Here is an 11,036-nt window from a genome sequence, read left to right on the forward strand (position 1 = left end):
GGGGGGAGGAAGCATTAAAGAACTAGAGGAAAGTTGCATTTTTCATCATTGCTACATCGCACCCTGACTGGCTGGTCTCCTCCCTGAGACCCCTCTGCAAGGGGATCTCCAGTGGCCTACGAATGGGCCTTGGGTCTCCACTCTGCATTCCCCACCTTATTCACTATGGTAAGATATTTTGTTCTGCTGATGCTTTATACCTGATCCTTTCAGGCAGGCTTGTGCGTTTCCTCCATGCTCTGAGCTAGATGGCCGCTTGTTTACCTTCAAGCCTTTAAGACCCCAGACGCTATACCTTTCGATAGCCGTGCACCATCAGCCCTCCTCGCCACACCTGCCCATGCACCCATTTGTCCTCAGCGATCAAGTTTTAACTAGAGAGACCTAGTTTTTGATAGCTTGCTCCAGGGAGATAGGATTTTGGCATTGGATAAGTTAAGCTTATTTAAAAAGGAATCTCCACTTATCTTGTGTAACCTGAAGTATTAAAAAAACTCTATTCTTTCAGACTTTTGAAATGCCCATGTTCCTCTCATATTAGTTGTAGGTACAAATTTAGTATGGATGGAGACATTTGGAAATGTTGCAGCCCGCACACCCCCAACCTCCACCAACCTTCTTAAAAGGATGCTAAATGCTGGGTGAGGGATAAAATACTGACCTGGACACTCAAGGGTCTTGCCACTCAGGAACTACTCATTTTATCTCTCTGTGTGGTTTGTGTCTTAATAGGGGAAAATATGCCTTAGTAACATGATATTATTAAGGCTTAAATTATTTAGTGTTTAAATAGATTACTTTGAAAACTTGACTTTAAAAGTCACAATAGGGAAATATTGTAAATTATAGTTATATTTCTAGATGGCAAGAACTCCAGATCAAACAACATTAGAGTTTCCCTTGTTTGTAGAGATATGAGTTCCAAATATAAATTTGAAATTTTAGGAGAATTTCTTTATTTTACAAACAATTTTAACAACCAGGCAACCCCTACTCCTCTATTTCCGTACTCCTTAAAGAGGAATTTCTTCCATTTCTTCCTCCACCCCACTCAGTGAGAGGGGGTTTCTGCTTTCTGTCTACTATAGTCGAGACAAGTTGGGAATGAATATCCTTCATAGCCATGGTAAATGAAGAGGAGTGGAAGTTAGGGCAGTGGGTTGAGTGGTTGTACCTCGAAACTGATATATGTAAGATTATTCTGGGGATAGGAGTGGAAAAAGAAGAAAAGGATGGAAGTGCAGAAGAGATGGGTTAATATTAGGATGGGGTCAAGTTGGCCCTCAGTCAGGTAGGTTGGATGTGGTAAGACAGGAAACTGGAGGAGAATGCTTTAACAATAGTGCTGCTGCTGTGTGCTGTCAACTTGACTCATAGCCAGCCTGTGTTCAACAGAAGGAAACACTGCTCAGTCCTGCGCCTCCCTCACAGTTCTTGTGTTTGCGCCCATTGCTGCAGCCCTGTGTCAGGCCATCTTGTCAAGGGCCTTCCTCTTTTTTGCCGCCCCTCCTTTAACTCTAGGGAATTGGGATCTTTGTACTCAGTCTAGCCAAGGACTCAAATTCCTCAGATGAACTGGATTTTCAGGGTGGACATTTTTGTAAGACAAGTACTAACTTTGCATACTGCTTCCTTTTATTGATACTTAAAAAAAACTTAACCAGTATTATTAGGAAATATTTAAATGTCCATCGATCACATGGAACAGTTTTTAAAATGGTGTAATTTTGTGTATTAGAAGGCCTTCGTTAAAATTATATAATTTTTGATATTTTTCAAAAAAACCCATAATTTTTAACTGAATAAATAAACTAAAACAATGTAAAATAAAATTCCATTATGGAAGAAAGCACTGTTAGTTAAAGAAACATGTTAGTTAAGCCTCCTCATTCAGTTAAAAGAAAGGGAAATATTTCTAGCCATAATAACCAAAATCTAAATGAAACATGGTTTGTGTATGGTGATGTCTTGAATATCTAAAATTTCAAAGTTAAAAATGTTTAAATATTTAATAAATTAAGCAAGAATAACTCCTCTTGATTATTTAATGGTGTGACTTGTTTTCTGCATTTGCTAGGTAGTTACTGGGTTTCTAAATAAGTAAAAATTGTGAGTATACCCAACCTCAGAATAAAGAATTTTACTGTTTTCATTTAAAAGAATTAGTAACAAAATATTCAAAAAGTAATCATTTTTTGTACGGTTCAGTGACATGGATTATGCTTATCCTGTTGCACAGCTAGTATCCAAGTTATTTCATCACTGTTAACAGAAATTCAGTAAGTTCTAAACAATGACTCTTCCTGCTCTCCCCCCTCCCGCCTGTCCTTAGTAACCATAGCCACTAACAAAACCTTGATTTCTACACATTTGTTATTCTAAATATTTCATGTAAATAGGATAATAGATTATTTATCCATTTGAAACGGAATTATTTCATAGTCTAATGTCATCATTTCAGTTGTAGTATACTCAAGGCCTTCATTTATTTTTCTTTATGATTAATATTTCAGGGTTTATACATAGCACATTTTGTTTCTTCATTCCTCTGTTAATGGACATTTCTCTTGTTTCCATCTTTTGGCTATTGTGAATTAATGCTACTGCAATAATCATTGATGTAAAAATATCTGTTTGTGCTCCTGTTTTCTTTCTTTTAAAAGTTTCTCCAGTACTCAAATTGTTGAGTCATACACTAATTCTATTTTTATATTTTTGAGTAGCTGCCAAATGATTTCCCACAGCTGCTGTACCATTTTGCATTTCCATCAGAAGTGTGGAGGTTCCAACTTCTCCACATCCTCACCAACACTTGTTAATTCCTTTTTCTTTGTTTTAAACACTTTTATCATAACTGTTCTCTTGGCAGTGAAGTGACATGTTATTGTGGTGTATACTCGATTATAAGCTGACCAGAGTATCAGCCAAGGCACCTCATTTTACCACAAAAGCTGCATTAAAAATGTGCAGAAAAACTCGGCTTATCAATGAGTATATATGGTGATGAAATGTATATTCTGTGATGAAATGTATGTTCAAGTTCTTTGCCCATTTTTTGATTTGGGTTATTTTGTTTTTTTCTGTGGTTGAGTTGTAGTGCTTTATATGTTATATATAATAAACTTTTCTCAGATAAATGTCTTCCAGATACTGCTTCTGAGAGAATTATTACCAGAACCAAATAAACTAAAGAAGTAAACTTTTTTTTGAGGTGTACCTGGCCCACACTGTGCTATTTTCTTTTTTAAAAAATAAGCCATTTTATTGGGGGCTCGTACAACTCTTATTACAATCCATCCATCCATCCATCCATCCATCCATTGTGTCAAGCACATTTGTACATTTGTTGCCATCATCATTCTCAAAACATTTTCTTTCTGCTTGAGCCCTTGGTATCAGCTCTTCATTTTTTGCCTTCCCTCCCCCAGCCTCCCTCCCTCCCTCACTCTTGGTAATTTATAAATTATTATTATTTTTCATGTCTTACACTGTTTGATGTCTACCTTCACCCACTTCTCTGTTCTCCCTTCCCCAGGGAGGGGATTATATGTAGATCCTTGTGATCGGTTCCTCCTTTCTAACCCATCTTCCCCTTACCCTACTGGTATTTCTCTCATTATTGGTTCTGAGGGGTTTATCTGTCCTAGATTCCCGGTGTTTCCAGCTCTGATCTGCGCCAGTGTACATGCTCTAGTCTAGCCGGATTTGTAAGGTAGAATTGGGATCATGACAGTGGGACAAAGTAGCATTAAAGAACTAGAGGAAAGTTGTATGTTTTCTCGGTGCACCCTGACTGGCTCATCTTCTCCCCGCAACCCTTCTGTAAGGGGATGTTCAGTTGCTTACAGATGGGCTTTGGGTCTCCACTCCACACTCCCCCTCATTCACATTGACAGGAGTTTTCCTTCATAGCCATTGATGCTGATCCCATAGACAACTCATGATCACACAGGCTGGTGTGCTTCTTCCAAGTGGGCTTTGTTGCTTCGCAGCTAGATGGCCTCTTGTTTTACTTCTTTAAGACCCCGGACACTATATCTTTTGATAGCTGTGCACCATCAGTTTTCTTCACCGCATTTGCTTATGCACCCACTTTGTCTTCAGCAATTGTGTTGTCAAGCTGAACATCATGGAATGTCAGTTTAATAGAACAAAGTGTTCTTGCATTGAGGGAGGACTTGAGTAGAGGCCCAATGTCCCATCTCTCCATCTGCTACCATAATACTAAACCTATAAATATATGCACACAGATTTTCCCATCGTCATATATAAATATATTCACATATGTACATGCCTGTATTTAGACTTCTATAAATGCCCTTTGCCTCCTAGTTTCTTCCTCTTAATTCCTTTTACTTTCCTCTTGTCCCACTATCATGTTCAGCCTTTATTTAGGTTTCAATAATTCTTCTCTGTTACATTGCCCTTGATCAAGCCCTACCAGGCCTCCTACACTCTTGTTGCCATCAATTTTAGATCACTTGTTCCCTTGTCCCTGGGGTTGTTAACACCCACTTCCTTTCCCCTGCTTTCCTCTCCCATGTCTGCTGGAACCGTTGGTCCCTTGGTCCCGTTGTTTTCTCATCCAGATTGGTTATCCCGCCTATCTTATCTAGATAGACCTGCAGAGATAATAATATGCACAGAAAACAAGACAGAGTAAAACAAAGGAACAAAAGAAAACCAAAGAAGTAAACTTTTTGTGGAATTATACTGCAGAAAGAACCCTTTGAGCAAAGTTGTGTGTCAGTTGTAGTATGTGAAGACAGGAGAAACCAAATTAGATTAATAGTACACACACTGTTTAGGATTTGATTAGGTTATGTATCACAGATAACCCTAATTAGTAAGAAGTTTAAATGACCATTTCCTCTTAAATACATCTGGTGGGTGAAAATCAAGGGCGGGGCGGCAGCTTCATGATGTGGTCAGCAGTCATATTCCGTCTACCTTTTTGTTCCAATTTCCCTAAAGTGGTCTCCTTCATGAAGTCCAAGATGGAGGCAAAACTCTAGCCATCATATCTGCTTAGAGGATCGTAGCAGGGTACAGACACAGAACAGTGTATTCTCTTTTTTAAGCCTTGCAAGGTCAATCTATATCACCTTCTCCAAAACGCTGGCAAATGCATGCTCAGCAGCAAGGACAATGGGGTGTGTTGCCTTTTAGGGGGAATAATGTGTCCAGCTCAATTTTGTTTTCATACTATGTGTGAGGAGAACCTGGAGACAGCTAGCAATCTCTGGCATAAAGGGAATAAAAATCGTGTGTGTGTTTTGGCGTGGGGTGGAGGGTTGATGCTTAGTAATGCTCTATGCATGTGGCTAATGGGCTGTTTGGGAGTTGCATGGTATTTTTCTGTGGATAATCAAGAGGGAACTGTTAAAAGATTGGAAGAGATTGTGCACCTGACAGTGCTTTGATCTGCAAATCATTCTGCTTTCACACAAATTTAATTTGGAAGATATTTGGGGAAGTCAATTAAGAATAGCAGACCTATGCTAAAATGTTTTCCTTACATTCTCTGAATTGTATTTTGATATGCCAAGAAATGGCATAGTAATCTGATTTAGTACCATGAACCTTTTATAACACATTTTCCATGTAGTTGGCTTTGTAATTGTCAATATTGGTGTAATTTATCCCCTTGCAATGCTTTGGAATAAAAATTATTTTTTTAAGGTACAGGATAGATGAAAATGATTACATTAATATAGGATTTAAGGATAGTGTCCTCTTTGGAAAGCTAACATCTAGAGGCCTTTGGAGGAAAGGAATGTCCTGTGGAGAGTGGTGTTACGGTTCCCTGGAAGAACCACTTCTTACCTGCCTGTGAAAAGCACCAGTATATTGCAAGAATAATCATCACCTGTGTGTCAGTGGAGGCTTGAAGGTTTCCGTGATATATAACAGGGTTTAGCAAAGCTTTCAGACCAAGACAGACTAGGAAGGAAGGTTTGGTGATCTGCATCTGAAAATTAAGCCAATGAATGGCCAGTTGGTCCCAATCAATCCAATCCCATTTGCATGAGATTTTTATGATTTGTGGCCTGCTAGACAACAGCTAGCAGTAAAATGTCTTTAGAAATGGTACATTCCTTTTAATGACATTTTATGGTGACATACCTCTTACAACTTATTGTTTAGAACTCTGCTTGCACTGAATTTATGCACCTAACAAGCTGAATGTATGCTGATGGAGGCAGTTGAATAATCTTTGAGAGTCTAGATCTTTCCTATGTGGCTATCATTTAAGAATTAATCTTACTTTTTATTTATTTTTTGGTTTGGAAACCTTGCAACATGGGTCCACGCTGACCTGTAGGGAGCCACCAATGTCTTTTAAGTCAATTCTGACTCATAGCGACCTCATGTGTGTTCGAGTAGAATTGTGCTTCATAGAAAAGCCCTGGTAGTGCTGTCTGATAGGTGTTAGACTGCAAACTGCAAAGTCAGTGTTTCAAACCCACCAGCTGCTCTGTGGGAGACAGATAGTGCTATTTGCTCCTGTTAAGATTTGTAGCTTCAGAAGCAATTTATAGGATCGGTATAAGTGAGAATCAAATAGATGGTTGTGGTTTTCAGTGAGTTGGGTGCTCCACAGTGTTTTGAATGGTGTAGTGGTTATGCGTTGGGCTGTGATCCACATGGTCAGCAGTGTGAAACCACCAGCAGCTCTTCACGAGAAAGCCTGGGCTTTCTACTCCCATAAACAGTTACAGTCTTAGGAACCCACAGGGGTTTGTGATGAGCCAGCATAGACTCGATGGCAGCGAGAGTTTTTCAGAAGTGCGCTCCAAGTTTTTCTTCCATGGGGCCTCTGGGTGGACTCAAGCCTCCGCCTTTTGGTTAACAGCTAAGTGTGTAAACTGTGCCACTCAGGAACTCCATGAGAAACCACACTGACTTATGGGACAAAAGAGTTTTTTCCTCTTAATAATTGAGTAGAGGGGCAGGATAGAGAGGCAGCTGCCTTAGTTTCAACTTTGAAAAATAAATTAGCCACTTCTTGTTCTTTTACTTGGTTACACAGTGACATTTTATGTATAATGTAATTTAGTTGAGGGAAGATATTGAATCATGATGTTATCTAATTAAAAAATACAATGAACTAAGCTTCAAGGGTCATACATACAATCTCAAATCTACTAATTTATGTTGCCTTGAGAGACATTCAGTCCTTCGGATGCGTCTTAATAACAATAGGATTATTCAATCCTGTACCTGTGATGTACTTTAAACGTTATGTGGTCCAGACTTCTTTTTAATGTCCTTGTAACATTCCCAGCTTCAATGAGTAATTTTGCAGAGATCAGACACTGGCAACTTCCAAGCCCAAAATGGTTCATATCCCAGCCCATACTGTTTTTGGATGATACTAATAGTTAGAGAAAAAGGTGTTTGGTAATTGAGTTAAGGTTTGTTCTTAGCACTTTCTTTTTGCAAGCTATTCATCACCAGTCATCACCGGCATTTTGAACCATTCCTCATGACTTCTCTTCATTTTTCCTTATCTTGCTAGAACTACTACTGCTTTCTTTCTCATTCTTAATACTCTATTGATGCATTTTCTATAGAATTAACTCTTTTAGAATTATCAGTCAAATACACTGATAATTTATATTGAACTTGCAAGTCAACTAAATTTTGTTTTGTTTTACACAAGCTGGTGTTAAGGCATGTTTGTCTATCCGTGATAGGTGTTTGGATTCAAGCACAGATTTTCAATTTTATTTTGTTATGGTATGATTCAATTTTATTTTGTTTGGTATGATTAGATTTAGCACAATGTTTCAGCTCAGTATTCCAAAATTCTTTCGGAATACTAATTCAGCAACAGACCATCAATTGCTCTCATGTAAGTTCAGGATAAAGCTGAAGAAATCTAAGCAAGTCCACTGGAGCAAAAATATGATCTCCAGTTTATCCCACCTGAATTTCGAGAACATCTCCAGAACACGTTTGATACATTGAACACTAATGACAGAAGCCCTGATGAGCTGCAGAAAGACATCAAGAACATCTTTTATGAAGAAAGCAAAAGATCATTAAAAAACACAGGGAAGACAGAAAAGATCAGAATGGATGTTAGAAGAGACTGGCACTTGCTTTTCATCATAGAGTAGCTAAAGCTAATGGAAGAAACAATGAAGTCTGAGAGCTGAATAGAAAAACTTAAAGGGTAAAGGAAAAGCCATATCTGAAAATGGCATAAAAAATTCAAGCGTACAGTTTCAATTTTGAAATAGTCTATGGAAAAATATTGAATTATGCAGGAAGCATTAAAAGAAATGGAAATAATACACAGAGTCATTGGACCCTAAAGAACTAGTTGATAGTCCACCATTCCAGGAGGCAGCATATGTGTAAGAACCACTGGTGCTGAAGGAAGAAGTTCAAGCTGCACTGAGAGCATTAGCCAAAAACAGGCTCGAGGAATAGATGGAATACCCATTGAAATGTTTCAACAAGCTGATGAAGCACTCACTCATCTATGCAGGAAATTGGAAGACAGCTACTTAGTCAACTGACAGGAGGAGATCCATATTTGTGCCCACTCCAAAGACAGATGACCCAAGGAATGCTCAAATTATATAACACGGTTATTGATATGCCACTCAAGTAAAATTTTGCTTCTGATCACCCAACAATGGCTGCAACAGTAAATTAACAGGAAACTGCCAGAAGTTCAGGCTGGATTCAGAAGTGGATGAGGAACAAGAGATATCAGTATGTATGCCAGCTGAAATTTGCCTCCAAGCAGAGACTACCAGCAAGATGTTTTCTTGTGTTTTATCGATTAAGCCAAGGCATTCGACTCTGTGGATTATAACAAACTATGGATAGCCTTGAGAAGATTTGGAATTCCAGAACACTCTTTTGTGGTCATGAGGAACTTGTATCTGGATCAAAAGGCAGTTGTGCGAACAGCGCAAGAGAATACTGCGTGGTTTAAAATCAGGAAAGGTGTATATCACGGTTGCATCCTCTGGCCATATGTGTTCAATCTGTATGCTAAGCAAATAATAAAGAGAAGCTGGCTTATATGAAGAAGAATGGCATCAGGATTGGAGGAAGGCTTGTTAACAAGCTGCAAAATGCAGATGGCTTACTGAAAGTGAGGACTTGAAGCACTAGCTGATGAAGATCAAGGACTCAGCAGTCTTCAGTATGGATTATGACTCAATGTACAGAAGACCCAAATCCTCACAACTGGATCAATAGGTAACATTATGATAAATTGACAAAAGACTGAATTTGTCATGGACTTTTTCTTTCTTGGATCCTCAATCATTGTTCATGGAAGCAGCAGTCGAGATCAAAAGATCAGTTGTATTAGGAAAATCTACTGCACAAGACCTCTTTAGTGTATTGAAAATCAAAGATGTTACTTTGAGGACTAAGGTGTGCCTGAACCAAACCCACGGTATTATCTATGGCTGCATATGCATGCAAAAGTTGGACATTGAATAGGGAATCAAAGAAGAATGGATGCATTTGAATTGTAGTGCTAGAGAGAATTATTGAAAGTACCGTGGTCTTCTAAAGAGTACAACCAGATCTTTTTTGGAAGAAGTAAGCCCAGAGTGCTTCCTAGAGGCGAGTGTGGCAAGACTTCGTCTTACATACTTTGGACATATTATCAGGAGAGAGTCCCTGGAGAAGGATATCATACTTGGTAAAGTGGAGGGGCAGTAGAGAAGAGGAAGACCCTCAAGGAGATAGATTGCCACCATGGCTGCAACAATTGAGCTCAGGCACAGGAACAATTGTGAGGATGGTGCAGGACTGTGCAGGGTTTCGTTCTGTTGTGCAGAGGGTTGCTATGGGTCAGAACGGACTGGATGGCACCTGACAACAGCACCAGGAAGAACTGGTTCAAACTCTCAGGAAAGACAAACAAGAAAACAAGCATAACTCTGATTATATGGCACTTAAAAAAAAAAAAGTTCACTACCATACATTTATGTCTTTGAAAACCAGGGAGAAATAATTATCTTGTGGTTTTTCTGAGGTAGGTTTCTCCTTGGAATAACTGCTCACTTTATTCTCTGGCAATAAAGTTCTAGATATTGGGTATACAAGTATATTCTTATGAAGCATTCCTTTCCAGTTCTGACTGGAACTGGAGGAGCCATGGTCAAAGATAAGATTGGGATTTTCTTTGAGTTCAACATTTCAAAAAAATCCTTGAAGGGAAGTAGAAAATGGTTTAAAAGTAGGAGTCTCATTTAATGGTTCAGATTAAGGTAGATACTAAAAAATATGAATGACATTATTAGGTGCCCTTGACTTGGTTCTGACCCATAGGGACCCTCTGCAATGGAGTGAAACCCTACCTGGTCCTGCACCGTCCTCACAATTGTTGTAGCCACTTTATCAATCATTCGTGTTGAGGGTCTTCCTCTTTTTTCCTGCCCCTCTAATTTACCACACTTGATAGCCTTCTCCAGGGATTGGTCTCCCCTGATGACATGCACAAAGTTATGTTACATGTGACATGAATTTTTAATATCCTTGTCTCTAAGGAGAATTCTGGCTGTACTTTTTCCAATACAGATTGTTGACCAGCACCATAAATCTAATGCATCTATCCTTTGCTCTTCCTTACTCAATGTCCAACTTTCATATGAATGATGGCATAGGTCCAAATAAGACATCTCTACATGTGTCAGCTATACATGCCTAGGGATTTGGTTAGAGTTCAGGAAGGAACCAGGGGAAAACTTAAGAAGCTGGCAATGAGGAATAGGGATTATAAGATGAATGGGACAGGAAAGCAGTGTAAAAGCCAAGGAGATGTAGATGATACATGCAATTATTAGCAACGAGAGTGAACAGAGAGAATTAAGAAAAATAAAGGTAGTAAAACCAAAAGGAAATTCTGAGTATTTTATTTTCAGTGCTTAACAGTCAAAGGACAGAACATTAGATGTTTCAAGAAACATTGCCCACTTATTTCATTTTTTTTGAATATACAAATTGCGTTATTTAGAAAGAAGATATTTTCATGGTTATAGTGAAATAACTTCTTG

The 11,036-nt window shown here is 38.7% G+C and overlaps 1 protein-coding gene across 1 annotated transcript in view; it reads left to right on the forward strand.

The window, feature by feature from the left end:
* The window catches only part of SSBP2 (single stranded DNA binding protein 2), a 321,263-nt gene that overhangs the window by 71,173 nt on the left and 239,054 nt on the right, over positions 1-11,036 (forward strand). The gene's annotated exons all lie outside the window — the stretch shown is intronic.

Source organism: Echinops telfairi, unplaced genomic scaffold, assembly GCF_000313985.2.
Source record: "Echinops telfairi isolate 266 unplaced genomic scaffold, ASM31398v2 ScPeMD7_7469;HRSCAF=8507_1, whole genome shotgun sequence".
Classification (NCBI taxonomy): domain Eukaryota; kingdom Metazoa; phylum Chordata; class Mammalia; order Afrosoricida; family Tenrecidae; genus Echinops; species Echinops telfairi.